The sequence below is a fragment of the Triticum aestivum genome, chromosome 3A (genome assembly GCF_018294505.1).
Source record: "Triticum aestivum cultivar Chinese Spring chromosome 3A, IWGSC CS RefSeq v2.1, whole genome shotgun sequence".
Lineage (NCBI taxonomy): Eukaryota > Viridiplantae > Streptophyta > Magnoliopsida > Poales > Poaceae > Triticum > Triticum aestivum.
In genome coordinates, this window is record NC_057800.1 from 692,045,164 (window position 1) to 692,060,695 (window position 15,532).

Sequence of the window (15,532 nt, forward strand, 5' to 3'; positions counted from 1 at the left end):
CCTTTAATGTATGCAACAATTGCTACTCCCTCCTTCCATCTATATAGGGCCTAATGCGTTTTTCAAGGCTAACTTTGACCAAATATTAGAGCAATAATATATGACATGCAACTTACACAAAGCACACCGTTAAATTCATGTGTGAAAGGAGCTTTCAATGATTTCATTTTCACATTGTGCATGTCATGTACTATTAATCTTGTCAATAGTTAAAGGCGGTCTTAAAAAACGCATTAGGCCCTATATAGATGGAAGGAGGGAGTAATAACTTTGGCTTCTCATTATGTAGCGGTTGGAAGAAAGCTGGAGCTAGCAGGGGAAAGTACCGACATGTGAACGGCGTCCTTGGGAACCTCATTAAGGAGCATTACCCTGGCATGGTTACTTTGCCTGGGGAGGCACTACCAGAAAAACTGGGGTTGCCGACGGCCAAATATATGCCGACGGCCCCCGTCGGCATCTCCGGACATATGCCGATGGCCAAGGGTAGGCCGTAGGCGTAGAAAAGCCGTCGGCATAGACGAGGCCGTCGGAACCGCCCGAGTTACGCCTATGGGGCCCATCGGCATAGGTCAGGCCGTCGGCATAGCACGGGCCCACCTGCCTGGTCAGCGCTGACCATTTGACGGCGTTGAACCTACGCCGACGGGTGGTAACGGCGGCCGTCGGCATATCTATGGCAGAGGTATGCCTACGGCATAGCCGTTGGCATAGGCCCCTCTGCCACGTCAACGATCCGTGTGCCACGCCACGTCATCGATCCGTGTATGCGCAGGTATGCCTACGGCCTTGCCGTCGGCATAGGCCCCTTCGCCACGTCATCGATCATTGTGCCACGCCACATCATCGATCCATGGGACAACCTCCGTGTGTGCACATATATGCCGACGGCCTTGCCGTCGGCATACGTGGGCATTACTTTATTTTTTTTATTTTTACTTTGTTTTGTTATTTTTACTTTATTTTAGTTTTTGCTTTTGCATAAGATAATTATGCCTTATCTAAAAAACAAACCCGATGGTATATCGATTGCCCCCCGTTACGAACGTCGCTATCGTCGTGTCACGGAGGGGGGAAACGGTCGACACGGAAGGAATTCTGGTTGGTGGGGGGGTTCGGGGTGTAGCTATGTCACTGAAACATCGCACAGGTACCGATGCATATGTGAAAGTGTTCATGCATGCGTAGACGCCCGTCTTGGGGCTCCGGGGTGTGCCCCCCTCACGGACGGCGCTGCCGCCGGCACCTGGAGGGGGGAAACGGACGCGTGGGGTCTACACGGAGGGGATCCTACTGTGGGTCTGGCCCGGATGTTGCTCCAAAGTGTTCCTATGGGCTGACCTAACACAACCGGGTGGGGAGGTCCACTGGTCAAAGCCCGTCCGTGCAAAGTCAAAGGGCTAGATCTCGTGGTCAAACGCTACAAGGTTAGGCGAGACAGGGGCACTGGGGGGTAGCAATGCCACCGGAGCGTCGGCATAGATGGATGTATGTCTATCTCATCATATCTATCTGCTGATATGTGCTGCTATTTGAATTGAATTGATCTGAAAACAAACATAAAAAAGAAAAAAAAAGCAAAAGCAAACTATGCCGACGGCTAGGCCGTCGGCATAGGGCTAGCGTGAGCTCCCAGTAGCTGACACGTGGGCGCCTATGCCGACGGCCTAGCCGTCGTCTTAGTTTAAAAACTGTGCGGACGGCTAGGCCGTCGGCATAGGCGCCCACGTGTCAGCTACTGGGAGCTCTGTATGAAGGACTATGCCGACGGCCTGGCCGTCGGCTTAGTTTCAAATTATGCCGACGGCCAGGCCGTCGGCATAGTGGTGCCACGTGGCGACCGTTCGTTGGGCAGACTTGACGGCGGCCGCCGTTAGGCGTGATAGTTGCCGACGGCCAGGGCCGTCGGCATAGATGTACGGCCCCCGTCGGCGTATCATATATGCCGACGGCTTTTCTATGCCGACGGCCTCCCTGGCTGTGCCGACGCATATGTTGCCGACGGCCCTATGCCGATGGGGGCCGTCGGCATAGGGGGCGATTCCGGTAGTGAGGGCAAAGTTCCGGAGCCAGCACGTACCTGGGACCACTACAAAGCCTATGAGGATCTTGGTGTAGCCAACAACATCGAGTTTCACAACAAAGCCGAGCGGGTCTTTGCCGAACTTTGGGTAATCATTAAGTTTCCTTCACACAGTGCATCTCTACTACTATAGTACATCAATTTTTGAACATGGACTACCCCTCCACCATCTTGTGGTAGCAAAATTGCTAGCCGTTGATATGCTACACTCGAGAATTAAATATTCCACCCATGAGAAAACTTAGATTTAGATTTTACTTTATTTTTCTTAACAGAATGCTAGCAGACTATAATACTACAGTAGCAAAACTATCTAGAAAACTTAGATTTAGATTTTACTTTATTTTTCTTAACAGAATGCTAGCAGGCTATAATACTACTACAGTAGCAAAACTATCTACAAAACTTAGATTTAGATTTTACTTTATTTTTCTTAACAAAATGCTAGCAGACTATAATACTGCAGTAGCAAAACTATGTAGAAAACTTAGATTTAATATTCCTGTGGCCACAAAGGCGAGGAGGCGCCCACCATGGACGGACGGACAACCTAGTTTATTTATAAATGTGTGTGTATACCACATGAGGAGCTGAGAGGGAGCAACGAGGCTGACCCGCCCACCCCACCCCACCCCTCCCTGCTCTGCTCTGCTCTGTTATTACTTGGCGTGTGCTGCTGTTGGCCATTCTGTTCTTTCCCCTCTTGGCCGACAGTTCTCTGCTCTCTTTTCTTTTGTTTCTCCTGTCCAGTGATCCTCCTCCCCATTCTCAACAGAAATTTTACTTCTTGGGCAGCCATTGCTCTGTTTGATCGAATCTTTGGAAGGCTCTGTTTGGTTCTTGGGGTGCTCTTCTCTCTCAAATTTATGCCCCCCTCCCTCCTCCCCTTTCCCCCGTCTCCCCTGGTTTTACTGGCTTCTGAGGAATGGCCTGCGTTTTGATCTCTGCCCGGCAGGGTTAGATGGGACCTAACGTGTCCCATCTATCTTCTTGCTCCATTAGGAGCAGGACCAACAGAGGCAGCATTTTTGCCTGTTTTCAGGGATGCATCGTGCATTATCTTGTGGCTGATCCAGCAGATTGGCTTTGCACAAGGAAAAGATTCTCAATAGTGAAATTTATTAGAGTATGATGGTCTTTTTAACCTTTTGATTTCTGGGATGGAGCCATAGCAACGTCTGCAGTGTGAATCACATGAGAGAGAGAGAGAGAGAGAGAGAGGCTTAAAGTTCAGACTTAAAGGTTCAGATTTATGCACAAAAATACCTTCCAAAGCACTATAAATAAACTAGCAGATTTTACTTTATTTAGATTTTATAAGAAACCTCAGACTTAAAGGTTTGAAAATTACTGCACCAAACTAATTTTCTCTACATTTGCAGGATTTCTATAGATGCGAGGATGGAAAGTTGGAGGAGGCACGAGCGGTTGTCAACGGACATTGCCCGAAGCTTGTGCATAATTTGATGCATGAGGCGCGCCCTTTAGCCGTCCGCAAATATATGGCAACTCAAGGCTATAAGAGTCTTGATAAGAAAGCCGGTAGGAGACAAGGGGGAGTGTTGGGAGCGGATAGTGGACTATTGGTGTTCTAAAGAGTATAGGGCGAAAAACAAAGATTATAGAAATCGGCGAGCCGGAATGCTGGATCCACCACATCATCAAGGCAACTTGAACGTTATGGAGTTCGGTGAACGTTGGGTATATCTTACTTCCCATATCGATTTGTTCTTCATAAGCTTTTTCTTGTCATACATGTTGCCAATCCTTGTAATGAAATCTTAATCATGTTGCTTTGGTTGCAGGCATCTCACCATAATGCTCCACTGCCCAACCTTTTCATCTCATATGCTTTGGCCCATAAGGCACCGTACAGAACAGCCACGCCTTACGATGAGAATGACACAGCATCCGCGTACTCCAGCAAGACCGCCTATGATCGGATGGAGAAATTTAAAGGGATGGCAAAAGAGTTGAAAGGGCCTGAGTATGATGTGACAACAGAGCCTCTTGACCACGCGTTGATCATGATCTCTGGAGAAGGCACGAAACATGGCAAGGAAGCAATTGTAGGAGACATGTTCCCGAGTTCCTCCCGTAGCTCTCTCCCTGAATACAAAGCTCGGTTAGGTATCTCAAAATCTTCTACATGTAAACGCTCGACTCCAGCTATGGTTGAGATGGAGGTATTCTATACAAATCCTTCTATATATGTTTGTTTCTTACTTACTGTTGGATTGAAGATGCGATTGCCATGCCATATTTTGCAGCCCGGCTAGCGGAGGAGAGGCGAGTGGCGGCGGAGGAGAGGGCGGAGGAGAGGCGACTGGCTGATGAGAGGATGCAGCAGGCGGTGCAACAGGCGGTGTTGGCACAAACTAGTCAATGATTTGCAATGTTTGCGGTTAGTTCCTTAATTGCCAAAGACATACATGAACTCTTCTACTACCAGTACTTAATCTTCACTCAAACATAATTTGCAGGCTTATTGTATCCAGAATGGTATGCCCGCTATGCAGATGCCTCATCAATCAGGCCATGGATCTTCACATGCACGAGGCCCAAGCGACAACAACCTTGGTGGTTCTCCGAATGTTTGAGATCGAGTATGGTTGGTGGTTCTTTTGTCTGTTTGGCATATTGATGATTTCAAGCACGTTATTTGTTCTTGTGCCAAAACGTGACAGACACCATTCAATCTTGTAGGTTGCCACCTGGATGCTCTTTGAACTACGACATGGACATGAAGGCATTTGTTGTAGTGCCAAATCTTACGTAGTGATGCCATCTTTGTTCATTGTGTATTATATGTATGGGACTATATGTTGTGGAACTATATGCCATGGAACTTGTTTTTGGACTATATGGTATGGAACTTTGTCCTGGGACTATATGCTATGGAACTTTGTTCATTGTTGCTTATATTTGCTATGGAACTATGCTGTCCTATTATGGTTCTGTGCTGTGAGGATGTTTGGTATGGATCAAGGCAATTACTATATTGTGTATTAAACTGTTTAATTTATGATTATCAAACAAAGAAGCTTTGTCGTCTAGGGACAGACGGCAAACCTGCCACATGTCGCTAGCCTGTGCTGCTGCTGGAATTTTGTCGTCTGGCCAACAGGTCGGTTGACGGCAAAGGGGTGTCGATTTACCGTCTGGGCCAGTCCCTACTAGACGGCAAAGTATGCATCTATGCCCATTGGGCCACGAATACCAGACGGCAAAGTCCAGCCATTTTTCCCACTGGGCCAAGAACGACAGACGGCAAAGTATGCGTCTTTCCCGTCTGCCTGCAGTGATAGTTGACGGCAAAGTTAATAGACTTTGCCATCTGGCTGGACGGCCGGTAGATGGCAAAACACTTGATGCCATCCATCAGTCCGTCCGTTTCGTCTGCTGCAATATTTTGCCGTCTGACTTTACCCGCTGACGACAAAAGGTATAGACTGACGGCAAAGTCTTTGTCGTCAACCAGAAAAAATAGCAGACGGCAAAGTATTCCTTGCCGATTTATCTTTGCCGTCTGACTTTTCCGTCTACTTCCTGACGGCAAACTCTTTGCCATCTGGATTTACGTCTTTGTCGTCTGTTATCCACAGACGGCAAACTAGCAGTTTCCTGTAGTGTACGGATGACGCTCCGGAGGGCGATGATATGCTCTTGAAATAGAATATTGATACGTCTCCGTCGTATCTATAACTTTTTATTGTTTCATGCCAATATTCTACAACTTTCATATACTTTTTGGCAACTTTTTATACTATTTTTGGGACAAACATATTGATCCAGTGCCCAGTGCCAGTTCCTGTCTGTTGCATGTTTTATGTTTCGCAGAATATCTATATCAAACGGAATCCAAACGGGATAAAAACGGACGGAGAATATTTTTGGAATATTTGGAGAATTCAGGAAGAAGAATCGACGCGATACGGTGCCTGAGGTGGCCACGAGGCAGGGGGCACGCCTGCCTCCCTGGGCGCGCCCTTGACCCTCGTGGGCCACCCGTAAGGAGGTTGATGCCCTTCTTCGGCCGCAAGAAAGCTAATTTTTGGTAACAAAAATCACGGCGAAGGTTTCAGCCCAATCGGACTTACGGATCTCCATATATATACGAAACAGTGAAAGGGCAGAAAAGGAGAGCGCAGAAACAGAGAGAGACAGAGAGACAAATCCAATCTCGGAAGGGCACTTGCCCCTCCCATTCCATGGAGGCCAAGGACCAGAGGGGAAACCCTTCTCCCATCTAGGGAGGAGGTCAAGGAAGAAGAGGAAGAAGGGGGCCCCTCTCCCCCTCTCCTCCAGTGGTGCTGGAACGCTGTCGTGGCTACCATCATCATCACCGCGATCTTCACCAACACCTCCATCATATTCACCAACATCTCCATCACCTTCCCCCCTCTATCTACAGCGGTCCACTCTCCCGCAACCCACTGTACCCTCTACTTGAACATGGTGCTTTATGCTTCATATTATTATCCAGTGATGTGTTGCCATCCTATGATGTCTGAGTAGATTTTCGTTGTCCTATCGGTGGTTGATGAATTGCTATGATTGATTTAATTTGCTTGTGGTTATGTTGATGTCCTTTGGTGTCCATCATATGAGTGCGCGCGTGGATCACACCATAGGTTTAGTTGTATGTTGACAGGACTATGTATTGGAGGGCAAGGGTGACAGAAGGTTCAGCCTAGCATAGAAATTGATGCATGCGGGATTGAAGGGGGACCAATATATCTTAATGCTATGGTTGGGTTTTACCTTAATGAATGTTAGTAGATGCGAACGCTTGCTAATAGTTCCAATCATGAGTGCATAGAATTCCATGTCACGGATGACATGCTAGCAGTGGCCTCTCCCACGTGAAACTTGCTATCGGCCTAGTAAGGTAGTCAATTGCTTAGGGACAATTTCACAACTCCTACCACCACTTTTACACACTCACTATATTTACTTTATTGCTTCTTTACTTGCATCAACCCCTAGCTTTTATTTACGCTCTCTTTATTATCTTGCAAACCTATCCAAAAACACCTACAAAGTACTTCAAGTTTCATACTTGTTCTAGGTAAAGCGAACGTCAAGCGTGCGTAGAGTTGTATCGGTGGTCGATAGAACTTGAGGGAATATTTGTTCTACCTTTAGCTCCTCGTTGGGTTCGACACTCTTACTTGTCGAAAATTGTTGCGATCCCCTATACTTGTGGATTATCAAGACCTTTTTCTAGCGCCGTTGCCGGGGAGCAATAGCATGGGGTGAATATTCTCATGTGTGCTTGTTTGCTTTATCACTAAGTAATTTTATTTGCTGTTCTAAGTTGTTCTCTATCTTTAGTTATGGATATGGAACACGAAATACCAAAAATATTAGGTGTACTTTCTGCTCATGGAGATGGAGAACCTCCTAAAACCCTTGATGCTGGTTATGTGAAAGATATTATGTACTACTTTAATAATCCTGAGAAAACCCCATTCAATTATGTAATGGGAGTAACGTTGGATCAATGCGAATACTTTAGGGATTATCGCTTGACACAAAAAGGGAAACTATTATGGGATCAAATTCATATATTGAAGTGGTATGCTAGGCAACTATGCTTGAGTTATGATTATACTTGTTGCTCTAGGATGAAGGCTCCACACCTTCCCTTCTCATGCAAATATAATGATAATAAAACCTTAGCTTCTTATGCTAATGTTATATATGATTACTATGATGTGGAACAAATAGAAGAATTTGTTGCTTTTATGGGTGCCTATGAAATTGAATCTATGTTTAAAGAGTTTGAAGATTTTGATGATGTTGTTTATAGACCTGAAAATTTAGCTATCCTCAAATATTGTTATGATAATTATGAATATAATTCCTATATTAATGCGCTTATTAAGAAAGTCTCCGTTGTCCAAGAAGAGACTAATATTTTGCAGGAATCTATGGAAGAAGTTGATGAAACTGTGAGCTCATTGGATGAAAAAGAGGAGGAGGAGAGCGAAGAACAAAAGGAGAAAGAGCAGATTGATCACCCGTGCCCACCTTCTAATGAGAGTAACTCTTCAACTGATACATTGTTTAATTTCCCTTCGTGCTTACCGAAGGATGATTGCTATGATGACTGTTATGATCCCTTGAATTCCTTTGAAATGTCCCTTTTTGATGATGCCTGCTATGCTTGTGGCCAAGATGCCAATATGAATTATGCTTATGGAGATGAACTTGCTATAGTTCATTATGTTAAACATGAAATTGTTGCTATTGCACCCACGCATGATAGTCCTATTATCTTTCTGAATTCTCCCGACTACACTATATCGGAGAAGCTTGCACTTATTAAGGATTATATTGATGGGTTGCCTTTTACCATTGCACATGATGATTTTGATAGATATAATATGCATGTGCTTGATGCTCCTACTTGCAATTATTATGATAGAGGAACTATATCTCCACCTCTCTATGTTTCCAATATGATAAAATTGCAAGAAACTGTTTATACTATGCATTGGCCTTTACTATGTGTGCATGAATTATTCTTTTATGACATGCCGATGCATAGGAAGAGAGTTAGGCTTCGTCTTTGCTTGATATATGTTGCTTTGTGCTCACTACTAAATGCCAAATCATTGCTAATTAAAATTGGCTTTGATATACCTTGGTTTCCGGGTGGATTCACTACTTGAGCACTTTATGCCTAGCTTAATGGCTTTAAAGAAAGCGCTGCCAGGAAGACAACCCGGAAGTTTTAGAGAGTCATTTATTTCTGTTGTGTGCTTTTATAGAGTTTAGAAATAAAAATAACGTGCCAAGGTTTGCCTTTAGGATGTTTACAATGCTTGTTGGTTTGTACGGTGCCGGACAGAAACTTTGGCTGTAGTGCGTGATTTGTAATTTTCTACTGGAACGTCAAATGGTTCTGATTCTTTTTGCGCTGTCTTTATATACAAATTTTTTATTTTTACTAATTTTGGCAGAATTTTTGAAGTATCAGAAGTATGGTCAATGTTTAGATTATTATAGACTGTTCTGTTTTAGACAGATTCTGTTTTTGATGCATAGTTTGCTTGTTTTGGTGAAACTATCAATTTATACCAGTGGATTAAGCCATGAAAAAGTTATATTGAAGTAGACACAATTCAAAAACAAAATATGAATTGGTTTGCAACAGTATTTAGAGTAGTGATTTGCTTTATTATACTAATGGATCTTACTGAGTTTTCTGTTGAAGTTTTGTGTGGATGAAGTGTTCGATGACCGAGGAGGTCTCGATGTGAGAAGAAGGAATAGAGGAAAGAGCTCAAGCTTGGGGATTCCCAAGGCACCCCAAGTAAATATTCAAGGAGACTCAAGCTTCTAAGCTTGGGGATGCCCCGGAAGGCATCCTCTCTTTCTTCAACAAGTATCTGTATGTTTTCGGATTCGTTTCGTTCATGCGATATGTGCAATCTTGGAGCGTCTTTTGCATTTAGTTTTCATTTTAGTTTTATGCACCATGATGGTATGAGATAGTCCTTGGTTGATTTATAGAATGCTCTTTGCACTTCACTTATATCTTTTGAGTATGGCTTTATAGAATGCTTCATGTGCTTCACTTATATCATTTGAAGTTTGGATTGCCTGTTTCTCTTTACATAGACAGCCGCCATTTGTAGAATGCTCTTTTGCTTCACTTATATTTGTTAGAGCATGGGGATATCTTTTGTAGAAAGAATTAAACTCTCTTGCTTCACTTATATCTATTTAGAGAGATGACAGGAATTGGTCATTCACATGGTTAGTCATAAAATCCTACATAAAACTTGTAGATCATTGAATATGACATGTTTGATTCCTTGCAATAGTTTTGCGATATAAAGATGGTGATATTAGAGTCATGCTAGTGGGTAGTTGTGGATCGTAGAAATACATGTGTTGGGGGTTGTGATTCCCGTAGCATGCACGTATGGTAAACCGTTATATAACGAAGTTGGAGCATGAGGTATTTATTGATTGTCTTCCTTATGAGTGGCGGTCGGGGACGAGCGATGGTCTTTTCCTACCAATCTATCCCCCTAGGAGCATGCGCGTAGTACTTTGTTTCGATGACTAATAAATTTTTGCAATAAGTATGTGAGTTCTTTATGACTAATGTTGAGTCCATGGATTATACGCACTCTCACCCTTCCATCATTGCTAGCCTCTTCGGTGCCGTGCATTGCCCTTTCTCACCTTGAGAGTTGGTGCAAACTTCACCGGTGCATCCAAACCCCGTGATATGATAAGCTCTGTCACACATAAGCCTCATTATATCTTCCTCAAAATAGCCACCATACCTACCTATCATGGCATTTCCATAGCCATTCCGAGATATATTACCATGCAACTTCCATCATCATCATATACATGATTCGAGCATTTATTGTCATATTGCTTTGCATGATCGTAAGATAGCTAGCGTGATTTTTTCATGGCTTGTCCATTTTTGTGATGTCATTGCTACGCTAGATCATTGCACATCTCGATACACCACCGGAGGCATTCATATAGAGTCATATCTTTGTTCTAGATATCGAGTTGTAATATTGAGTTGTAAGTAAATAAAAGTGTGATGATCATCATTATTATAACATTGTCCCATGTGAGGTTATCAAAATAAAAGTGGCCAAAGAAGCCCCCCCCCCAAAAAAAAGAGAGAGGCCAAAGAAGCCTACAAAAAAAGAGAAAAAAAGAGAGAGAAAGAGAGAAGGGACAATGTTACTATCCTTTTACCGCACTTGTGCTTCAGAGTAGCACCATGTTCTTCATATAGAGAGTCTCTTGAGTTATCACTTTCATATACTAGTGGGAATTTTCATTATAGAACTTGGCTTGTATATTCCAACAATGGGCTTCCTCAAATGCCCTAGGTCTTCATGAGCAAGCAAGTTGGATGCACACCCACTTAGTTTCAACTTGAGCTTTCATATACTTATAGCTCTAGTGCATCCGTTGCATGGCAATCCCTACTCACTCACATTGATATCTATTGATGGGCATCCCCATAGCCCGTTGATACGCCTAGTTGATGTGAGACTATCTTCTCCTTTTTGTCTTCTCCATATAACCCCCATCATCATATTCTATTCCACCTATAGTGCTATGTCCATGGCTCACGCCCATGTATTGCGTGAAAGTTGCAAAGGTTTGAGAACGTCAAAAGTATGAAACAATTGCTTGGCTTGTCATCGGGGTTGTGCATGATGTGAATATTTTGTTTGGTGAAGATGGAGCATAGCCAGACTATATGATTTTGTAGGGATAACTTTCTTTGGCCATGTTATTTTGAAGAGACATGATTGCTTTATTAGTAGGCTTGAAGTATTATTGGTTTTATGTCAAATGATAGACTATTGCTTTGAATCACTCGTGTCTTAATATTCATGCCATGATTAGACATATGATAGAGATTATGCTAGGTAGCATTCCACATCAAAAATTATCTTTCTTATCATTTACCTACTCGAGGACGAGCAGGAATTAAGCTTGGGGATGCTGATACGTCTCCATCATATCTATAATTTTTTATTGTTCCATGCCAATATTCTACAACTTTCATATACTTTTTGGCAACTTTTTATACTATTTTTGGGACTAACATATTGACCCAGTGCCCAGTGCCAGTTCCTTTCTGTTGCATGTTTTATGTTTCGCAGAATATCTATATCAAACGGAATCCAAACGGGATAAAAACGGACGGAGAATATTTTTGGAATATTTGGAGAATTCAGGGAGAAGAATCGACGCGATACGGTGCCTGAGGTGGCCACGAGGCAGGGGGCACGCCTGCCTCCCTGGGAGCGCCCTTGACCCTCGTGGGCCACCCATAAGGCGGTTGATGCCCTTCTTCGGCCGCAAGAAAGCTAATTTTTGGTAACAAAAATCACGGCGAAGGTTTCAGCCCAATCGGACTTACGGATCTCCATATATATACGAATCAGTGAAAGGGCAGAAAAGGAGAGCGCAGAAACAGAGAGAGACAGAGAGACAAATCCAATCTCGGAAGGGCTCTTGCCCCTCCCATGCCATGGAGGCCAAGGACCAGAGGGGAAACCCTTCTCCCATCTAGGGAGGAGGTCAAGGAAGAAGAGGAAGAAGGGGGCCCCTCTCCCCCTCTCCTCCAGTGGTGCTGGAACGCTGTCGTGGCTACCATCATCATCACCGCGATCTTCACCAACACCTCCATCATATTCACCAACATCTCCATCACCTTCCTCCCTCTATCTACAGCGGTCCACTCTCCCGCAACCCACTGTACCCTCTACTTGAACATGGTGCTTTATGCTTCATATTATTATCCAGTGATGTGTTGCCATCCTATGATGTCTGAGTAGATTTTCGTTGTCCTATCGGTGTTTGATGAATTTCTATGATTGATTTAATTTGCTTGTGGTTATGTTGATGTCCTTTGGTGTCCATCATATGAGCGCGCGCGTGGATCACACCATAGGTTTAGTTGTATGTTGATAGGACTATGTATTGGAGGGCAAGGGTGACAGAAGGTTCAGCCTAGCATAGAAATTGATGCATACGGGATTGAAGGGGGACCAATATATCTTAATGCTATGGTTGAGTTTTACCTTAATGAACGTTAGTAGTTGCGGACTCTTGCTAATAGTTCCAATCATAAGTGCATAGAATTCCAAGTCAGGGATGACATGCTAGCAGTGGCCTCTCCCACATGAAACTTGCTATCGGTCTAGTAAGGTAGTCAATTGCTTAGGGACAATTTCGCAACTCCTACCACCACTTTTCCACACTCACTATATTTACTTTATTGCTTCTTTACTTGCAACAGCCCCTAGCTTTTATTTACGCTCTCTTTATTATCTTGCAAACCTATCCAAAAACACCTACAAAGTACTTCTAGTTTCATAGTTGTTCTAGGTAAAGCGAACGTCAAGCGTGCGTAGAGTTGTATCGATGGTCGACAGAACTTGAGGGAATATTTGTTCTACCTTTAGCTCCTCGTTGGGTTCGACACTCTTACTTATCAAAAACTGTTGTGATCCCCTATACTTGTGGGTTATCAAATATTTGCACGGGTGAGATATTTATTTTGCACACGAACCGTTTCGATGATTCGAAAGGCTTCGATCTCGGTGGGGGCGAGATGATCATAGTAAGGTTAAAGATATCTTCTTCTTCTTCCTCGGTAGTCAAGGCCTGCTCAAACACTGGCGCTTGATCTCCAGTTTCCTCCTTGCTCTTGTCCCCTTTGACGTCTTTTACGGGCTCTTCTCTCTTCAGCTCGATCTTCATCAACCAAGCATCCTCTTCCATGTTGTTGGAGGAGAAAGAAGACTTGATGCATGGCTTAAAAAATCTGACCAAAAACAGCAAGAAACGAAAACAGAAGATATCTCCACGATACGGTGGTCAATAGGTTCGGGGGGTATATAAAGATTTTTTATCTTGGGAAACAAGCAAACAGAAGAAAAACAGAGTCCGGAAGGTACCCGAGGTGGGCACAACCCACATGTGCGCGCCTGGCATGCCCTGGTGTCTTGTGCCCACCAGGGGTGCCTTACTGGTTGTTTCTTATTTTACTAATTTCTATTATATTCGAAAATGGACAGAAAATATTTGGCAGATTTTTCGGAGTCTGTTTACTTACGGTATCACGCAACTCCTCTTTTTCACGATTCTGGAGTGTTCCAGAAGGTTTCTTCTATGTGTTCTTCCAGTGTCATAGTTTGGATAATATTGCTTTCAACATTAATGGGCCTGAGATATAATGTTTTATTCGTTGTCCATTAACAACCTTCGGGTTAGTACCTTCGACATTATTTGTTTCGATGGCTCCAGATCGATAAACCTCCTCGATAACATAGGGTCCTTCCCATTTGAAGAGGAGTTTTCCTACAAAGAATCTAAAACGAGAGTTGTACAAAAGAACATATTCTCCAACTTTAAACTCACGCGTTTGGATTCTTTTATCATGCCATCTTTTAAATTTTTCCTTAAATAACTTGGCATTTTCATAAGCTTGGGTTCTCCATTCATCTAGTGAGCTAATATCAAATAACCTTTTTTCACCGGCAAGTTGGAAATCATAGTTGAGTTCTTTAATTGCTCAATAAGCTTTATGTTCTAACTCAAGAGGCAAATGACAAGCTTTTCCATAAACAATTTTATAAGGAGAGATACCCATAGGATTTTTATATGTTGTTCTATAAGCCCAAAGTGCATCATCTAATTTCTTAGACCAATTCTTTCGGGGCCTATTGATAGTTTTTTGTTATATTAACTTTATTTTTCTATTGCCAAGTTCAACTTGACCACTAGACTGAGGATGATAGGGTGATGCAATTCTATGGTTAACATCATACTTAGCAAGCATTCTGTGGAAAGCGCCATGAATGAAGTGTGAACCACCATCAGTCATTAAATATCTAGGGACTCCAAACCTTAGGAATATAACTTCCTTAAGCATTTTAATAGAGGTGTTCTGATCATCACTACTAGTTGGAATAACTTCTACCCACTTAGTTACATAATCAACCGCAACCAAAATATGTGTGTACCCATTAGAGGAAGGAAAAGGTCCCATTTAATCAAATCCCCAAACATCAAATGGTTCAACAGCAATTGAATATTTTATAGGCATTTCTTAACGCTTACCAATATTTCCAATTCTATCACAAGATAAAACAAACTTACGGGCATCCTTGACGGGAGTAGGACAATAAAAACCAGATTGAAATACCTTGTGAGCAGTTGTATCTCCCGCATGATGTCCTCCATAAGCTTCGGAGTGACATTTCCGTAGGATTTGAACCTGTTCATGCTCAGGTACACAAAGTCTAATAATACCATCTACTCCTTCTTTATAAAGATGTGGGTCATCCCAAAAGTAATGTCTTAAATCATAGAAGAATTTTTTCTTTTGTTGCTATGTGAAGCTAGGTGGTATATATTTAGCAGCAATATAATTGACATAGTCAGCATACCAAGGAGTGTTATGAGAAACATTTATTGCAGCTAATTGTTCATCAGGAAAACTATCATTAATAGGTTGTGGGTCATTAAGAATATTTTCTAGCCTAGACAAGTTATCAGCCACGGGGTTCTCAACTCCTTTTCTATCAGCGATATGTAAATCAAATTCTTGTAGCAAAAGAACCCACCTAATGAGTCTAGGTTTAGCATCTTTCCTTTCCATAAGATATTTTATAGCAGCATGATCTGTGTGAACATTCACTTTAGAATCAACAATGTAAGATCTAAATTTATCACAAGCAAACACCACTTCTAAGAATTCTTTTTCAGTAGTAGCACAATTGCTTTGGGCACTGTCTAGAGTTTTACTAGCATAATGAATAACATTTAATTTCTTATTATCTCTTTGTCCTAGAACATTACCAACAACATAATCACTAGCATCACACATAATTTCAAAAGGCAAGTTCTAATCAGGTGGTTGAACAACAGGTG